Below are 20,103 nucleotides of genomic sequence, written 5' to 3'. Positions count from 1 at the left end.
TCAGGATTGGAATTTTTTTCCTCTTTAGGTAAGCCTCTCGTTTGTAATTTCACTTAATAATATATACTTTATTTTTTATATCTTTAGTTCTTGGTAATGGTATGAAATAACTTTGTCAGCAAATTATACCCTCTGCCCTTTACCTGTGTTGTAGGTTTTATTAGCAATTTTGTACCAACTCATTCATGCAACTTACCTCCATTTATTCCCCAAGACTGTCTGCTTTATAAAATCCCTCTAGCTAGTGATTTATTCTGTAATGCCACATGAATCTGGAATTGTTCCCCCCAAAATGTAAAGGAAAATGACCCACTAGCAATTGCATTTATAGGAATTAAAAAAAAAATAAAGTGATACAGAAAGTGGAATAAGATAGCTTCCAGCTTAAGTGAATTAAAAATATGCCAAATGCCTGCTCAAATACCATTCCTCCCACTCCTCTTTTCCTTATACTCAAACAAAATAAAAAATCAAAACCAAAGTTGGTAGTCCTCAGGAGGTTTGGGTCTAGTTATTTGTGATCTCTGACAAGTGTCACCTCAGCACAGAATACAGAACCCTCTTGAGATTGCTCTGAGATGCTTACAGAAATGAGGTGATGGGGTAAATGAAGCACAAAGGGGGCACTAAATATCTACTGGTGTCCTAGTATCATCAAACTCTCCTGTCACAATGTAAGTCTAAAATCAAGTAACAAACACCCTGAGCTTTAATAGTATGAAAAATAGGGGAAATTACAAAGTTGAAAAAGGAAAAGAAGGGGGAAAGAGGATGCAAATAAATGAATAAATGATTGCTACTTTAATGCCAAACATAAAAGGAAGCTTTTCTTCCGTGACATCGAAAGAAACTCACTATCTCAAGTTAAAACTTGTACTGTCTTGAAAACACCATGGCTGGGCTAGCAGGCCTAGCAGAGGAAGTAGTTCTTGCAGGACCAGTTAAAACTGGGGGGACACTAACATTTCAGGTAATGAAGTTCACATCCTTACTGGAACTCCGTACAGTCAAATATAATAATCGGTCACTTTGTTTTCCATGTCTTATAGGTGTTTGGAGAACAGATATCATCCCCATGCTTATGTGGGTGAATATAGGAAGCAATCAAATGAATCTTAAAAGACACCCTTTCTTCTGAAGTGTTGTCTTTGGCAACTGTCCAAGACAGTAAAATTACAGAGGGGAAGGAGGCCTCTCTGTTCGTCAGATTTCAGAACGCAGTAATTTTAAAGGATATCCATATACATGATCTCATCCAACCTTGCATAACTGTGAAGAAAATACTGACATCCCCATTTTGCTGATGACAGAGATTAGAGATATAGCTAATTAATGGCAATGGGACTAGAACTGAAGTTATTTTTTCCAAGACACCTCAAAGTTCTTCCCATTACTTAAAGCTTGGTGGTGGTAGTGAGATTGTAATGGAAAATAAAGACAAGTAAGATGAAGTATTATGCTAAATAACATACCAGTACATGTGGAAATCAAAATCCAAATAATTTCCCAGAAGCTTTGGCAACACTTTATAAGTAAGGTGGTTCGGGAGTTATTAAAGGCATCCACGATGCTTTAAGGGATGCAGAGGGAAACTCTTGAGGTCAAAAAATAGAACAGCTGATTCTTAGGCAGATTCTGAGATCCTTATTAGAGGCAAGATATTGATGGATATTGATAACACATGTTGTTGACTACCAGACACTTTTAATTGTAAGTCACCATTATTTTATAAAATATTATGACAGCCCATGAGACAAAAAACACTGAATGAAAATATACTTACACATGGCTTGTAGGAAGGTCTTAGTCTACTCAGGTTGCTATAGCAACATATCATGAATCAGGTGACTTATAAATATCAGAAATTTATTTCTCACAGTTCTAGAGGGTGGAAAGACCAAAGTCAAGGTGTCTGCAGATTTGGTGTCTGGTGAGGGCCTCCTTTCTGGTTCATTGTGCTTTCTAACTGTAAACCTCAAATGGCATGTCACCTTTATAAGAGCACGAAGCTCTACCTTCATAACCTAAGAATCTCCAGAAGACCCCTTTTTATGATACCATAATTTTGGGTACTAGAGTTTAATATATGAATGGGGGGGACAGACATACATTCAGTCCAAGAATGGATCTGTTTCAGAGATGTTAAAGTATGAAAAAAATGTACCTCTTAGAATGAATGAAAATTTGAAAGAGAACATTGTCATCACTTTATTTTTTATAATGCAAATTTTGGATAACCCTACGAGTCAGATTATTGCTGATTTTCTCATCTTGTTGAAGTGGAGATGAGGAGGAGCTAAAGGGCCTCCCTAGTATTCAGTGAGCGAAAGCCAAGCCCTCTCTTCAGAGCCAGTGCCACTCATTTGATTAGTCATTCTTTGCCATTCTTTGCCGGTGGGTGAGCTGCTACGTCAGGCTGAAATCTAAAGACGGGTGAAAGATGGTCCCTTCCTAAGGAGGGTGAGGTTCCTGTGGAGATGCTAGACATCTAACAGCCTCTGATGTCTATTGTGATGAGTATTATTGTAAAAGGATGTGTAGGGCCTCCCTGGTGGCACAGTGGTTGAGCGCCGGGTTGCGAAGCTGCCCGCGGCCTCTGCAGGTTCGATCCCCGGCTGCTCCCCGGCCACCAGAGGAGGGTCCCACATGGCCCGCAGACCTCTCCTGCCGCCTGCTGCTCCCCTCAGCAGTGTACCTCGGTCCTTCTGCCTGCTCTGCTCCCCGCTCTGGCTCTGGTGAATTCTCTCACCCTCCTGCGCTTCTGACTGTACCCAGTGCTTGTATAAATAAATAAATAAATCTTAAAAAAAAATTAAAAAAATAAAAAGGGTGTGTAGAGGATATCTGAGATAATGACACTGGAGCTGGGCAGACAACAAGGAGATTAAATTTGGGTTACAAAAGCCAGGACTGAATCACCATTAGTCCTAATACTATCTCCCAAGAATGCACAGCTCTGGCCACCAAAAAAAAGCTGGCAAGACTTTTGGGAAAGTCCTGCCTCAATAGGCTGATATACCTTCATAGGCTGAACCAGCAAAGATGCTGGTTTAAAACTGTTGCATAATGTACCTTGAGATTTAGCAGTCAAAGACGCCATTATCAAGGTCTATGCTGTCTTTGACCTTATCCATTAAATATCTGGTGTGGATACAGAGGTAGCAAAGTAAATTCATTGGTTATGGATAAAATATTCATTCTTCCCTTCTTTTCCTAATAGCCTTCAGATTTTCTTTTCCAGAGGGAGCACCCCTTTCCTTCATTATGTGATTGCGGTTCATATTTTGGGTGGATTAGCCTCTTAACTCTAGGAGTTAGGATTCATTCTGTTATAGGGCAACCCTGATATAAAATAAAACGGGTTGCCTGGCTGTGGGTCCTCACCCACGCACTTAAAAGGAACTTATTAATACTCCACTACAGGCACACACAAAAGGTTAATAAAAGGTTTAATTACAAGGGAAAGGGAATTAAGGAAATGTACAACTCAGAGAGAAAATAGGGAAATAAATTCTTTAATGCGTCCTACCCGATCCGCTGACCTGGAAACCCAAAGGTACTCTCAGACCTGGCCTAACGCTGCGAGCTGGCAGAGGGCCAAAATGAGGGACCCCTCCAAAGCCCACATGTCTGGCTTTATACCACACCTGGCTGCTTAACCCCACCCTCAGGTCCCAGCCACCTTCCCTTTGGTGGTGATGGGATGTGGAGTTCCCAGTGGCTTTTGGCTTTGGTCTGGAGTGGGGGGTGGAGTCTACAAAGCCTGTATGGAATTAGCTTTAGGACATCCTTCTCCCCCTAACAATTCCATGCTGAATTTAGGGACCAGACCAGGCATTTGTCCAATCAGAGCCCAGAATTTTGTTTTAGGATTCAGTTTCACTTTTGCCCTCACTGGATGTGCGTAAGAGATCTTAGACATCAAGCTGGGGAAGGCATAGCTGTCTTCAAAGGGCTTTGGTTGAATGACAGTTGAAGTTACACCTTCCTCTTTCAATCCCCTGCCTCAATCAATACTTGTAATTTACACTAGTTTCAGTTGCGATTTCTACGGCTTAAGACAAAGTCACCCAACAGAGGTATGTGAAAAGCTCAGGTTTTAAAGAGAAAAGTAGATTTAAGCTGTGGTTGTATCATTTACTAGCTGTGTAACATGAAATAAACTATTGAAAACTCTTCAAATTTTAGTTTCCTGATCTGTAAAATTGTGATAAATAAGGAAAGGAATAAATTATGTACATTATGTGTATCTGGTGTATAATTTTCATAATTCTACATATATAAGCATGAGTATTTTCTCTGGACTTAAAGTCATATTTTAGTTATGAGTAGTTAGTTACCTTTTCATAAACTGTTGTGACTGTTATATGGTAATCTGAGATAACTCTCTAACAGGGATTGCAAAGACCTGGCTTCCAGATCTTGCTAATATGCAATCTTAGGTAATTCATTTAGGCTCTTTGGACCTCAATTGTCCCCAGATAATTTGGATAAGCAAAGAAAATCACTAAGAACCCATTTAGCTCAACAATTCTAGTATTCAGCTTAGATAATATTCTAAATCAGGAAAGGGAGGTGACTCATGTTGACCCTATGAGTAGGCCACAGGTAACTCAGCTGAGAAAGTCAATTTGCAGAGTCTAAGGCTTTCCAAGTTGAGGTCAGAAGAGTTAATTTGGATACAGACATTCCTTCCCATTGATTAATTCCACGTTCATCATCAATATTTGTGTGAACATGTATAAATCACAGAGATTATTGAAGAATTGTTTAAAATAACCTGAGGACTCTGGAGATGGAGACATTCTTTTTTCAGCACTGTCTTCATAGTTCACTAACTGTATGATTTTAAGAAACATAATTTCTCACTCTTCAGAATTTCAGCCATTAGAAAGGGCTTTGAAAAGCCCTAGGAAGTCTCCAGCAGACACAGAAGTGATTCAATGGCTTTAGTCTTCTTGCTCAGGTATAAATAAATTATGCCTGTTTTTGTACAGTCTGTGAGCTAAGGAAAAAATTTAAACATTATTTTGTGTACTATGAAAGTTAGATGAATTTCAAATTTCAGTGTCAATAAATAAACCTTCATTGGAACATAACTGTGCCCATGTTTCTTTGTCTGTGGCTGCATTCATGTTACAAGGGCAGAGGCAAGAAAACTGCAAGCAGATTTAACTGTGCAGCATACAAAGCCTAAAATATTTAGTATCTGGCCCTTATAGAAAATTTCTGGCTGACCCCCATCAATATATTCAACTCAAATTCTGTGAACTGATAAATACTAAACACTTTGTAAACTGCATAGCATTAACCCCATATGTAAGGAGTTCATGTAAAATGGAATTCTGAAATTAAAAAGGCAGAGCCAAAAAACTCATGCCTTACAAAAATTGTGTAGGATGGGTAAAACTATGGATAGTGCCAAGTTCAGCCTGTGCTGCTAAGAAATTGTAAGTTAAGCTTAAAAAAATGAAAAGGAGAAAATCATCTGGATGACATTAAAGAATTCTTGTAATTTGCTCCTTTTACGGTAAAATAACCTTCCCTGATCCACAGCAAGGATCTTTATAGCAAATTGTTCTTTTTTTCCAACATGCAAATCTCCTACTAAGTCAGTGAAGGGCACACAATCCTAAGAAGTGCCTGCCACATAAGCCAGGAAGAAATGTGCCCCTTCAAGGGAGAGGAATGCTCTTATTCCATTTAGTTCTAAGAAGTAAGTGGGAAGTGAGGGTACTTGCTGACGTCCCGGGCAGCCCTGTGTGGGTGTGAAGGCAGTCCATGGCTGCTGCATATTATGACTTTGACCTTGATCCTAAACATTTGCTTGAGAGAAAACATGTTCTTTGCACGCAAAGCTGCCAGATACTTCCTTATTTGCAGGGAATCATGGAACTACCATTTATAAAGAACTTATTTGATCCCAGGAACTACGTTAAATAATGTATCATAAATTTTGTTGAAGTTTATGAGGCAAGTTCCTATTTATTTTGACTGTTAGAGAAATTGAAGTTTGAAAATGTTAAATAATTTGCACAAACTAGAAATAGTCAAACCTATTTTGTTCAATTTCGAGAGTCTGCACTCTTATTCTACTCAGAAAACTAACCACATAATTAACAACTCACTTTTTGTTAAGATTTCACAGGGTTTTTATGATAACAGGGCAGAGTTAGACTATTAAGAAATCAAAGACTTTAAGCCATTGACAATATTTTCTATTAATAGTTCCTTAAATCCTTAAACATTTAATTAACAACAGAGAACATTGAATGGGTCTTGAGTGGGTCGGGGAAGAGCGATGTTAGAACTGGGTTCTGGGCCTCCCCGGTGGCGCAGCGGTTGAGCGCTGGGTTGCGAAGCTGCCCGCAGCCTCTGCAGCGCCGGTTCAATCCCCGGCTGCTCCCCGGCCACCGGAGGAGGGTCCCACATGGCGCGCAGACCTCTCCTGCCGCCCGCTGCTCCCCTCAGCAGTGTACTTCGGTCCTTCTGCCTGCTCTGCTCCCCGCTCTGGCTCTGGTGAATTCTCTCACCCTCCCGCGCTTCTGACTGTACCCAGTGCTTGTATAAATAAATAAATAAAAATAAATAAATCTTTAAAAAAAAAAAAAAGAACTGGGTTCTACTTTTGTTTCTGTTACTCCTACTTGTGCTTAAACTCTATTAGTCTCAGTTTTCCTCATCTGTAAAACAGGGCAGTAGGGTCTACCTTGATAACATCACAGGGCTCTGGTGGAAAAGTGCTTTGTAAACATATTGTGATTTCTTGGACTCTGTTGAATTCATCATATATACATTCACATAAATGTATATATATAATTTTAAAATACATATTGAAGTTTTTTTCCACAAATGTCAGATAATAAAATAGTAAGAAATAGAGAAGCATGCCTCAAATATTTTAGTAGATGTAATTACAGCTTTTGTATATACTATTGGCAGAAAAATATAAATTTTAATTAAAATATTTCCTTTTAGTAAGTTTAAAAGGATAAAATACTATCGCAAAGAAAAATCATTTTCTAACTTTGTGTAAGGCATTATGCAAAGCCACTGTCTAGGAGTTTGCATTTTAGTCAAATGTAGCAAAAGTTTACATTCCATGCCCACATGGTTCATACACCTATCTAGATTATGTCTGTCAGAAATATTTCCCACAAGCCTCTGCAGTCCCCTAAAATGCACAGAGGATGTTGGGCACAGTTTAGCAATAGTCTACATTTCCAGCAATTACCACATCCTGACTACTCCCCTTACAGGTATCCCACAAAGTAGAAAAGACCCACTGGGTTCCTCCTTACCCCAGGGGCTGTTCCCATCAAGATCGCCACCTGCTGGCTAGCTCCTAGAACTGATTCAACATCCTCCCCACCATTTTTCCTTAGAACCTCCTTACATCAGCTGTCTTCATCATACCTCTATATTTCACAGCTGACCATTCTGTTCATTTCATCTCAGGGAAACATTCATTTACCTGTGTACACATTCTCTTTTCTCACTAATTTCCTAGGGCTCCCATAATAAAGTCCCAGAAACTATATGACATAAACAAGAAATTTATTATCTCACAGTTTCAGAGGCTAAAAATTCAAGATCAAGATGTCAACATGTTGGTTCCTTCTCAGGACTGTGAGGGAAAAATCCAATCGAGGCCTCTCTCCTTGGCTTGGAGATGACTGTCTTCGTGCTCACATGGTGTTCTTCCTGAATTGTCTAATTTCCTCTTTTCATGGGGACACCAGGCATATTGGAGTAGAGCCCATCCTAGTGACCTCATTTCAATTAATTGCCTCCACAATGACCTTATTTACAAATAAGGACACATTCTGAGGTTCTGGGCATTAAGAATTCAACATATAATTTTCTGGGGGACACATTTCAATCCATGGTAACTTTCTTTCTCCCTCCTTTAAACTTGCTCAGATGCCTCAAGACAATCTTTTATTCTCCTTTTCTCTTCTACTCTTCTTACTACATACCTTGCCAGCCTGTAAATTATCCAATACATAATGACAACACATAAACATTGACTTGCATAGGAAAAAGATGGCCATGTGATTTGAAATGTAACCTGGATTACCTGTGTGTTCAACCCCTATCATTACTCAGAATGCTCTTCAGCAGCCTCTTACTTACTCATTCTCCTCTATCTAATCTGTTTTCTTTTCCTTAAATATTATCATTCACAGTAAATATTTCCTATGTAACATTTTCCTGCTCATTAGCTAATATACAAACAATATTGTGTTCTGTTCTATTTTCTTTTATCAATGAAATTTTAACTTCCATAAAATAAATTGCAATAAAAGTCATTATGAGATGCAATCTTTCATTTTCTCCCTCTCCCTGTTCCCCACTCCCCAGTCATCACTATAATTCTTGTTCTCTAAATATTTATTGAGTAGATTATGTCTTGGCCACTGTGAGAGTATGGGATGACGCACAAGGTCTGCTACAAAGCTATATCAATATAGAGGGGCAGGCAGACATAATTAATACTCCAAATATCATACAGTGGCATTTATAAGATGACCTGGCAGTGCAGAAGATGTAGTGATTAATTGGAAGTTATCAGCCCCTAACCATCTAATAAAGGATAGTATTCTTAGTGAAGGTAAAATTCCCTAGCAGGCTGAATGATGAGAGAAAAAACTGGCCTGTAGAATAGAAGGACATTCTAGTGCATTGTAGGTGTACTGGTGGTAGACAGGAGTTGTGAGTGAGCTATAAGATGAAAGAGTATTTGAACAGTCTTCTATCCAAAAGTTGCCTTTGGCTACTGCTATGGATTAGTTTGAATTCTTTAAAGGTCCACGGATGATAGAGTGATGGATGCCATCTTTGACCTCAGGGACACACACATGGCCCCGTGGAAATGAATGTATTATTTCTGAGCTTGCTTTTAAAATTGTGATTCAAGCCTCTTCATCAATTTACAAGAGTCATTATAATCATCCAACCAATGAATTGTTGACACACCATTTCATCTACCCTACGGATGACCATTATGAGCGGCATTGTGACCAGTCATCCAGAGAGACTTTTAATTTTCTCTTGGTAGTTAGTTTCACATCATTTCCACTGTACCAATTCTCTCAGTTTGTTTGGGACTGAATTATTTCAGCACTTGCCCTATATTCATCAAATAAAACCTGGACGTACTCATAAAGAAGGCTTTAGCAATTTTCTTTTGAAAGAACAGTCTCAGAACCCCAATTTTCACTTTAACCATTCATGTTTTCAAAAGCCAGAAGGAACATGCTTGATTTTTTTGTTTTGTTTTGTTTTGTTTTGTTTTCCGAGGTCAGGATTCGGTCAGGCCTCACACACAGAGTCTCCCCTAATACTCTTCATTTCTCACTTTTACTTCTCATCAATTAATATGAAGTAAATCTATTCATGACCCAATTTCCTCCAATCAAATCTTCCCCCTACCCCTGGAATTGCTTTGTGTCCCCCAAGTAGTAGTGCAGGCGGAAGAAATCTCAGCATGTGAAAGGAGAGAGATCATATCCACCCACATGCATTTACAATGAGGAACTGAGAAGAGTTACAGGATTGACAAGATTATGAAGGGAGTAAGAGAAACGTGGAAATTGCTTGATTATCATTTAAACCCCAAGGTCAGTTCTGGTATACATTTTGCTGATTCCTTTTCCAGAGCAATGGTTTTCCAAACTTTGTGAAATGGAGCTTAAATGCACCACCGAGAAGGGCAGGGAAGGGAGGGGAAGGGTAGGGGAAGGGAAGGAAAGGAGACCATCAGCACAGGGAAAATCTTTTCTTCTAACAGAGTATTTACTCAATAGTAAAAAACACTTTGTTCCTGTTTCAAGTTTAAATTATAGCTACAGTGATATTGAAAGCTTGATGAAAGGATCGTTCAGGTCAACTTCAAAGGCCAGCGGCGATGCAGGAGCTCTTGGCGGAAAGCATGCCACACCTCACCTCCACCTCCATGGACCCGCCCTGGCACCACAGACATGCCCAGCCTGCCCCGTGCTCTCCAGGGAGCTGAACTGATGGAATCAAGATGCGGACACTTCAAACATGCTGCATTTTTGTATTTTCCCTTTTTCCCATTTGCTTATTTCCTTGTGTTCATTTATTCTTTAAAGACCTCTGCCTCCCTCTCTTTTTTATCCAAGAGCCTAGGATTAAAAGTCCTAAGAACCACTTAGAACCACACTGCCTGGTTGTGTACACACAAGGTGTAATTGTGTCACTCACACATTCTTGTTGGGCCAGCAAGTGGTATGAACCCCATGGATTCTAAACCCTAGTCCAGGCTAATTAAGAGTCACCATTGAATCATTTAAGCTTATGGGAATCCTTTTGTTTTATTTTTAAGACTACTTCAAGGATACCTAAAAGACCCTTAATTTTTTTAAATTTTTGTATAGAACTGGGGTGTAGGCCAGAGGTGCAGAGGTGAGAGAATTCACCAGAGACAGAGTAGGGAGTGGAACAGGTGGATCTACTCAAATACACTGCTAAGAGGAGCAATGGGTGAGGCAGGAGAGGTCTGCTGCGCCATGTGTGGGTCAGTTCTCTGGCAGGGGGTCAAATCAAATGCAGGCCCGTCTTGGCAGCAGTACTGAAACTTAAACCCTAGGCCACCAGGGAGGCCCCTTAAGTTTTTTCTTTAGGAAAATGAATTTATTTTGATACCTTGGATATTAAGAAGCCTAAAATGATACCAAACAAGTCAGATTAAACTAACATTATAATAAACCACAATTTAAATTCTGGGCTTCAGAAGCCAACATTTCTTTTACTATTACTAGTAATTAATCATACCATTTTGTTTTTATTGCATACACAGCATTTTTATGTTACCTTAGGAGCAACTTTGCAGAGGAAACAAGGTATGTGTTGTATTATCTCCAGTTTACAAAGATGAGAAATGGAGAGGAAAGGAAGTTAAGTGACCTTTGAAGTAAGGTAGCTGCCAGGCAGAACTGAGGCCAGGTATTTTGGTCCAACTGAGGCCAGGTATTTGGTCCAGAGGTCTTCTCATGCTAACACCACTCAGCTCCTTTCCCAAAGGAGCAAGGAATTTGCCTTGCCACTAGCAGGCAGCAAAGTTAAGACGATACTGGGGAGGAAGCTGAAATTTCTCTGAAATACAGTTTCATTAAATTTTTATTTTTTTATATTTAACAAAAATTTAAATATGTACATGTTGTTTTGATAAAGCAAATCTTAATGTGATAACTCTAGGATTTTTTTTCACAGTCTTAGAAATATAGCAAATCTAAACACTTAAATTTATATGCATCTATTTATTGCAGAACATCATGATAGGGTGGATCATAAAGATTTCAAGAAAAATAAATACCAGGATAAAATATTATGGAAGAAGTGGGATGGAAATACAAGTTCAAGGAGACAAAAGGAACATGGCAAACCTTCCCACGATTAAAGAAGAATTTTTCTATGAATTACAAATATCTTAGTGATTATTTACCCAAAGAATATGCAATAATGCATTCCTATGTTCATAGCAGCATTATCAACAATAGCAATTCATGGAACCAACCTAAGTGCACAATGACAGAAAACTGAATAAAGAAATTATGGAATACTCAGGTAGTATTGTTACAGGGCAGGGAGAGGGGCACCAAAAAAATTGTGTAGACAAAATTAACAGCAGCAAATCCTTTCAGATTCAGACAAAATCTTTTTAATTTTTCTGATCCAGACTTCGCAAAAATTCAAGTTATCTCCAAGAATCCATCAAGGCTACCAGCAGTTACAAGTTACTGTCCAAGGCTACTTTTTCCTTAACACCCAGGCATACTTTGCTAATTTAATCACCACAGTTCCATTCTTGGCTTGCAAAACTCTTCAGGCAGAGGTCAGGAAGTAGTCAAAGCAAAGTCAAAGCAGCTTATCACTGAAGAACGGTTATTGACTTTAGAAATGCTAATGAGACAGTAGAGATCACAAAAAAGGTCCAAAGTCCTAGCAACATGAACCTCAGTGTTTTACAAGAGCCCACCAAGTGGCCTCAGGTGCCATCTTTGATCTGGCCACATGGTGCAACATATTATCATCTTTTGAGTAAAACTGCTACACAGTAAAACTGCTACACATGAATCTTGAGGGAATCTTCCAATTTCCATAAAATCAAATTTCTTAGCAAGTGACTACAAACAAATTACACACAGACACACAGAATCTCCACAAAGCCTAAGCCAGTTTTCCAACAGCAAATCTACATATGAAACAAACACATTAGAGAAACAAAAATCACATTTGCGCTTATGGTAGTCAGTGCCATGGGGAAGCTAAATTTCTCATGGGGCTAACTAACCACGGATGGCTCTGGCCCTAAATCACGTTGGGTACCAAATCTGTTACAGAGCAGGGAGAGGGGCACCCCAGACCCCACAAACCTACCTGCTCTAAATAGGTTCTGCCATCAGCTGCATCAACACAAAACATATGAGACTTTAATGAAAAGGAGCTTTAATACAATTAGTAAACAATACAGGAAAGGCAAAGAATATAGTTTCTAAATCAAACACCCAAAGTTACCCGTACCCTCGTGGGTAAAAGTCCACCCAAATGGGATTGGCCCAGAACAAGGCCCCAAAGCCTGCCATAAGTCTAAAGCACCTTCGAGTGGGGACCCACAGAAAAGGAGCAGAAACAACCAGGCAAGTCTGGAAGGAAAAGAGCAAAATCAAAATCAAGATAAAAGCTGCCATTGTCACCTCCCCATGGGTCTCTCACCCACATCTGTGTCACTCAGTGCACAATCAAAAGGTAAGCGCTGTTTCTTCACATGTCTCTCGGCTCCATGTGCCTCCTCCAGGTCTCCTTCCGGCTCTCCATCCTGCTCACTTCCTTTCCAGTCTCTTCTGCAGCTTCTTCTTCTCCCTGCTCAGCTCCACCCTCCCTTGGGTGGGGCAGGAAACCTGGAACCTCCCCCTTTCCTGGGGACCACCCTGTTACAGTATTAGTGGAATACAACTCAGGCAGTGAAAACCCTGACAGAGTGCCTTTTGGGACAAATTGCATGGATCTTGAGGGAATCATCCATGTGAAATAAGTCAGAAAGCGAAAGATAATGGATGGTTTCACTTACTTGTGGAATACAAGCAACCAAAGAACACATATTTGCAAAGCAGAGCAAAATAATTTTTAGGTGCTATGAAAAATAAACTGGTTATCAGAAGGGGAGGAGGGGGGAGAAGGAAGAAGGGAATAAGTCACTGGCATGGTGGACGGTGAGTAAAGCATATACACACAGGAGGTGTGACAACACACACCCAAAGTTATATAGATAAGTGAATATCAACAAAATGATTATAAACTTTTTAAAAATTTCTATGGTATTTGTAGTTTAGTGAATATATTTACAAGAATAACATAAAAATGTTATTTTAAGTACCAATATTTATACATTACAATACAAAATGCATCCTTTGTGTCAAATTATATTAGTCATAAAAGATTTTAGATGTTGAAATATTTTTTAAAGTGGATAGCAACATTTTCAACATGTCTAATGGGTGGGCATAAGGAAATACTTGGAAAACCATTGCATTAGAGCGTCTGTGACTTCACCTGAGGCTAGGAGGTGCAAGAAAAGGTGCTTGCTTTTTTTTTTTTTTTTTTGTTGTTGTTGTTGTTGTTGTTGTTGTTGGGACCCTCACCGGCGGCTGGGCATCCAACTGGTGCTGCAGAGGCTGCGGGCAGCCTCGCAACCCAGCGCTCAACCACTGCGCCACCAGGGGAGGCCCCCTTTTTTTTTTAAGATTTATTTATTTATACAAGAACTGGGGTACAGGTCAGAGGCACGGGAGGGTGAGAGAATTCACCAGAGATAGTGAGGAGCAGAACAGGTAGACGGACCCGGAGACAATGCTGAGGCGAACAGCAGGCGAGACAGAAAAAGGTGCTTGTCTTAATGAGCTATTTAGTATGAGAGAGAAATGTCCAATGGAACAAGATATAGTTCATCACCTCTTTGGATGTCAGACTTCATTTTAGATTAAACTGGATCCAATATTTTAAAAAAGCTGAAAGTAACCCAAAACTTGTGGGATAGGAAGAATTGACTATTTGTAAAGGCAAAAATTGGATAAAAAATTGAATTATTTTGCTTTTATAACTAGCGAAGGTCTGACTATTTAATAAACCACTTACATACTATGTCTTCCCCAGAGGTGGAAAACAAAACAAAACAAAACAAAACAAAACAGGCCTTTTATTTTCATTAATTCAGCTGAGCAGTGTGAATTGGCTACGGAGAACTACAGTGGTTGCCTGTAAATTAAGTTAGCTGAGAGCCAGTCTGTACATTCTCAGGAAGGGGAGGGGGTATATAGGCTTCTCCTAAGTCTATAGGAACTGTGAGAAGGGATTCCCAGTAGAAAAGACCACGGGTGTTGTTAGGGGATGGGATGTCCTGAAATTTATCTCTTAATGAGTTTGCTGGGAGTTTAAAAAATGCATTCATGTATCAATGGATAAATATACTTATTTCTATAATGAGGTAGGGTGAGTATAAATTTTAGTCCTTTGTTCACTTGAACACAGAGAAAATTGTTCACATAAATGTCACTTTTATTTTATGAAAAGGTTAATTTCAAATGTACCTGAGACTTAGCTGAATACAAAATCTTAGTGGAGGACTAGAAGTCTTATTTACAAAAACATGGCCCCTGTTATTTTGCCTTACAACTTTAGGGAAGATGCTTCAAGCAATGTCACGTTTGCATGTTGCACTTCCAGAGGGTGGGAGTAAATTCTGGCATCCACTGCTAGGTGGTCTTCAGCCACCAGAGCATCAAGTATCAGCACCACGTCATTCTTTGGTAAAGAAATCATTTCTAGGGCCTCCCTGGTGGCGCAAGGGGTTAAGATGCAGCCTATGAAGCTGTCCGCAGCCACTACAGCCTGAGTTCGATCCCCAGCCAGGGAGTTACCCACATGGTGCAGCAGACCTCTCCTGCCTCACCTGCTGCTCCCCTCAGCAGTGTATTTCAGTCATTCTGCCTATTCTGCTCCCTGCTCTGTCTCTGGTGAATCCTCTCTGGCCTGTACCCCAGATCTTGAATGCATAAATAAATAAATCTTTACAAAAAAACAACAACTACTAATTGAAGAAATCATTTCCACAAATTCTCCTTCTCCTGGTCTTGGCTTAGCTCTTGCCTTTCAGCATCATCTCTGTTACTAGTCACCCACAATGTATATAGTAGAGTTTAACAAACCTGGATCCATACACATACCTGGAGAACATTCAGTAATGTCACCTTTATAACCTGTTTCTTCTTCAAGTTCCCAGAAAGCAGCTGCTTCTGGGCTTTATTATCAGGTAGCTGCTGGGAATTCCAGGCAGCGGCCTCCCTTTCATGGTCAGAACCCTCCCACCACAAGGACACATTCGTCGTGCAGAGTTCTTTGCAGCATTGTGACTTTGGACATACCCTCAGCTGTCTGTTCATTCATGGTTGTATGTTTCAGTTTTCCAAGTTCTAGTTTTACCAGTAGGATCCATATAAGTTGTTTTTCCAAGTTTGACTCATGTTCCTTTGAAATTAACTCTTCCAAAATAACAGACTGGGTATTTTGAGAAGAATTCATTGGTTCTTGGACTTCCATTTGCAAACTAGTTCATCTTTGTGAGTGTCAGGCGAGAGTCATTCATGTGCAAGGTGTGGGGGTGTGGAAGTCACTCTTTGGAAGGGGAACAATCGAGGAAGAACAAGTCTGAGACAGCAGTCCCAGGAGATGCTGATGCTACTTCCTGAGGCAGTCACATCCCAAGGTTGCAAGAGGACATGTGCTCAGCCACAAAGTTATTGTTTGTCATCAGCCTACATCTCGAAAAAGCTATCCTCGAATTTTGTTGAGAGCAAATATTTGGCAATGACATGAGTTGCAAAAAGATGTGGTATTTAGTCATTAGAATCACTCATTTGCTCTACACCAACACCAACACAATCTGTCAGATTGTCCTTTATTAGGCACCCCAGGGCTTTTTTGTGTTTTTTGCCCTCTTATTTTTTTAAGATTTATTTATTTATTTATTTATTTATTTATTTATTTATTTATTTATTTATACAAGCACTGGGTACAGTCAGAACCACAGGAGGGTGAGAGAATTCACCAGAGCCAGAGCGGGGAGCAGAGCAGGCAGAAGGACCGAAGTACACTGCTGAGGGGAACAGCGGGCGGCAGGAGAGGTCTGCGCGCCATGAGGGACCCTCCTCCGGTGGCCGGGGAGCAGCCGGGGATCGAAACTGAGCTGCAGAGGCTGCGGGCAGCTTCGCAACCCGGCACTCAACTGCTGCGCCACCGGGGAAGCCCACCCCAGAGCTTTTCATTCAGGACATTGCAGCATGGAAAGATGAGAGACGGTCGATAGCTTTCTTTTGTACAATGGGAGGAGAATTGTGAAAGGACAGGTGGAACACGAGCATCCTTAGGCCTACCTTACTGGGTAAATACACTCTCAAAATTCTCTATGTGGATGTTGATGCTTGATGTCAATGCCCTTCAAGCTGCACACCTTTCAGAAAGACTGTGTACCCCCAGGCAATGTGTTCCAGCTCAAAGGCTGCTGCCCACTTAGCACGTTCCTGTCCGGTTAGTATTTACTTCTTCCCATGATGACTTCCCTGGCATCTGCCTGCTGCCCAGTCTCCTGTGTGCTCTCTTGCATCCACTGTGCCTTTCTGAGCATCAGTTCCATCCCATCCCTCTTTTCTAGCTAAGTATTTCAGAAGTATAAGTTTACTGAAAAACAGACTAAAAAAAAATAGACATTAGTGTCAAGAATGCATGATTAGCTCAGTACTAATAGGTTAAAATTAAATAAAGAGTTGTAGGAACCAGATCCATTCAAGTACCTCAGCAAGGCTCCTTTCCTATACAAGTCTTTTAAAAGGGGGTAAGAAGAAGAAGTAAAGATTTCTACAGTGTTACTATGATAACAAGAATTTATTTTAAAATTTTTTTTAATTTTATACATTTTTTACATCATTTTACATTTTTGCACAATGTATGCATTTTCATCTTGGTTATAATTCCCATATAATTCCCACCCCCGCTTGTTTTGATCCTACTCCCTCCTCCCCTCTTACCCCCCTAGGGTGTCTCTGGTTTATAGTTGCTTGTTGATTTTGATTTTTACTTTGTTATAATTAGTCTTTTTCCTGGTCCCTTATTTAAGTTTTCTAAATTCCTGCTATGAGTGAGACCATCCTGTATTTTTCTTTTTCTTTCTGGCTTATTTCACTGAGCATGATCCCTTCCAGCTCCATCCATGTTGCTGTCAATTGCATGAGTTTATCTTTTTTGATTGCAAGAATTCATTATTAAATGCTTACTGTGGGGCCTCCCTAGTGGTGCATGGGTTAAAGACAGAGCTATCAAGCCATTGCCAGCCACTGCAGCTCGAGTTCCATCCTGGCCATGGAGCAACCCACATGGCTCGGCAGACCTCTCCTGTCTCACCCACTGCTTCTCTCAGCAGTGTATTTCAGTAGATCTGCCTGTTCTGCTCCCCATTCTCTCTGGTGAGTCCTCTCCCTGCCCCCAGCCTCTGGCTTACACCCCAGTTCTTATATGTATAAATAAATAAATCTTTAAAAAATAAATAAATTGGTGCTTACTGTGTGACAACAGTGCGTTGATTAACTGAAATATTCCTCACAGTAAAGATATTTTATAATCAATTTTATGCTCATTTTTAGGTAAGAAAATCAGATATCTGATGGGGGCTGGAGGTTTGATAGTTCAGTGTACGAGTAACTGGTAGAGTTTGAATAAAAATCCACATTGTTCTGATTCCCAAGTCTGTGGTCTTCATTGCTGTGCCTCCTCCAGGCAAATATATGAAAAATGGACATTTACAACTCATGCTAATACTGAGGCAGATCAGAGGGAATGCTTCAGTCACTGCCTCTATTGCTGAGGCCTTCCTGCAGCTACTCTTCACAAGCATTGACTCTCCTTGATCTTTTTTTTTTGCTCTTCCCAATGTCTTCAGAGTTCTAAAGGGCTCCATGGGCACTGCATCATTCCTTCCAGGGTTAAAAATCACAGCACACCTCAGCAGTGGAAAGGATATTCAGTATTTGGACCTTTTCTAATGTCACATTTCATTTCTGGAAACATTTTCCCCAATAAGGTCTATACAGTAATAAATATCAAATGGTAAGACAAGTTATTCAATAATTAACACCTGGAGAGAAGCCAGTCAACTAGCACAAAAGTCAGTCAATGCAATTGCTTTCATTGAACTGGATAAATAATAAAGAAAGGAACATTTCGTCACTGCTACAACATTCGAACTTTGTTGGAGTAATGAAATCTGGACAACCACCAAATAAAGAAAGGAGATGGGAATCAGAAGCAATATGGAGTTGCAACAGGAGCAAGGGCAGCTAAACTGAAATGACATGTGATTTGAAGAACCGACACAGTGAAAAATATGTGACTCTGACACAGGTCTTCCCCAGGCTTTCTATGGTTAAAACCACAACTCTCTCAGCTTTCATAGGTTCTATGTTGGCAGTGAAATGGAGCATTGGATTAATGAACCAATTGTTCTGAAATTAAGTCTATTCCAGTAGGACTGCTTATACCCTTGGGCATGATGAAATGAGTGGGAAATTAGTGGAACGTCCCACCCTCATCAATGCTGTCCTTTTTATTACTACTCAACTATTGTGCTTCAAATTTCCCCCACAAGTTGCCCTCCTGGATTAAAGTGCTACAGGGTTTATCATACTGTGTATCTTGAGAACATGTTGGAAGATTCTAACAGGAATCTAAAAGTCACTCATTTTCTTTTTACCAAAGGGAAATTTAGTAACCTAACTCTGATTTGATTTCCCTCTTTCACCAAGCAAACTCTTTCAGACATATGCATTACTAGGTGGTAAGTCACACCCAGCTGCTCAGAATTAGCCACCTCAGCCCAGGCTGGCAACTCTAAGAGCAGAAGAGGCCATTTATTCCTAGAATTGCTCTACCCTGGCAAAGAAAATGCAGTTTTACTCTAATCACAATTTAAAGTCGAGTTACTATCAGTTTTAATTTGGATTTTTACTTTTCAAGAAAGCATTACCTCAGAATTTTCTTAGCATTATTGAAAAGCAGTAGAAAAGAACATAGACCTTCCATATCATTGAAGTATAAATACAATAAAACATCACTTTCACAATTTTTTCTTGAGGTAAAATTCACATAACATAAAGTTAACAATTTTAACATGGGCTATTTAGCCAACGGGCATCAAATCCAGACTCAATGTACCAAAGCCAGACTCAATACAATTTGGTCTCATTGAGCTGGGCAGATAATGAAGAAAAAGAACATTTAGTTACCAACAGAGTAGTTGAAGCTGTAGTGGGATAATAAAAATGAAATAGCACTGGTAATTAGCACATTAAAATATGACATGACAATTACCTCTATCCAGTTCTAAAACACTCTATAACTCCATAAGACCCTATACCTATCCAGCAGTTATTCCTAATTCTCCCTCCCATTAGCCTCTGGCAACCACTAATCTGTGTTCTGTCTCTATGGATACTTATTCTGGTTATTTCGTATAAATGGAATCAGACATTATGTGACTTTTTGTACCTGACTCTTTACCTGTTGCTTTTAAGCTTCATCCAGGTCCTGGTATGTGTGAGTACTTCGTATATTTTAGTGGCTGAATAATATTCTATAATTTGGATGTAGCAGGTATTTGTACATTCATCTGGATTATTTCTACTTTCTGGTTATCGTGAGTAGCAGTGCTATGAACACAAAGATAAGTGTTTGTTTAAACCCTATGTTCAATTCTTTTGGCGATATACGTCAGAGTGGAATTATGAGGTCATAAGTAGTTCCATCTTTAACTTTCTTTTTTTTAAAGATTTATTTATTTATGTATACAAGAACTAGGGTACAGGCCAGAGGTGCGGGGGATGAGAGGATTCACCAGAGAGAGAATGGGGAACAAAACAGGCAGACTGACTGAAATACACTGCTGAGAGGAGCAGCGGGCGAGACCGGAGACGTCTGCTGCATCATGTGGGTCACCTCCCTGGCCAAGGATTGAACTCGTGCTTCAGTGGCTGC

The 20,103-nt window shown here is 39.9% G+C and overlaps 1 pseudogene; it reads right to left on the bottom strand.

Annotated features, from left to right (window-relative positions):
• Positions 1-14,691: 14,691 nt before the first annotated feature.
• Positions 14,692-15,621, bottom strand: LOC119249663 (ADP-sugar pyrophosphatase-like; annotated as a pseudogene).
• Between the last annotated feature and the right edge of the window lie 4,482 nt (positions 15,622-20,103).

This window comes from Talpa occidentalis, unplaced genomic scaffold (genome assembly GCF_014898055.3).
Source record: "Talpa occidentalis isolate TD23 unplaced genomic scaffold, MPIMG_talOcc4v2.1, whole genome shotgun sequence".
NCBI classification, from domain to species: Eukaryota; Metazoa; Chordata; class Mammalia; order Eulipotyphla; family Talpidae; genus Talpa; species Talpa occidentalis.
This window is presented reverse-complemented; position numbering and strand designations above follow the sequence as displayed.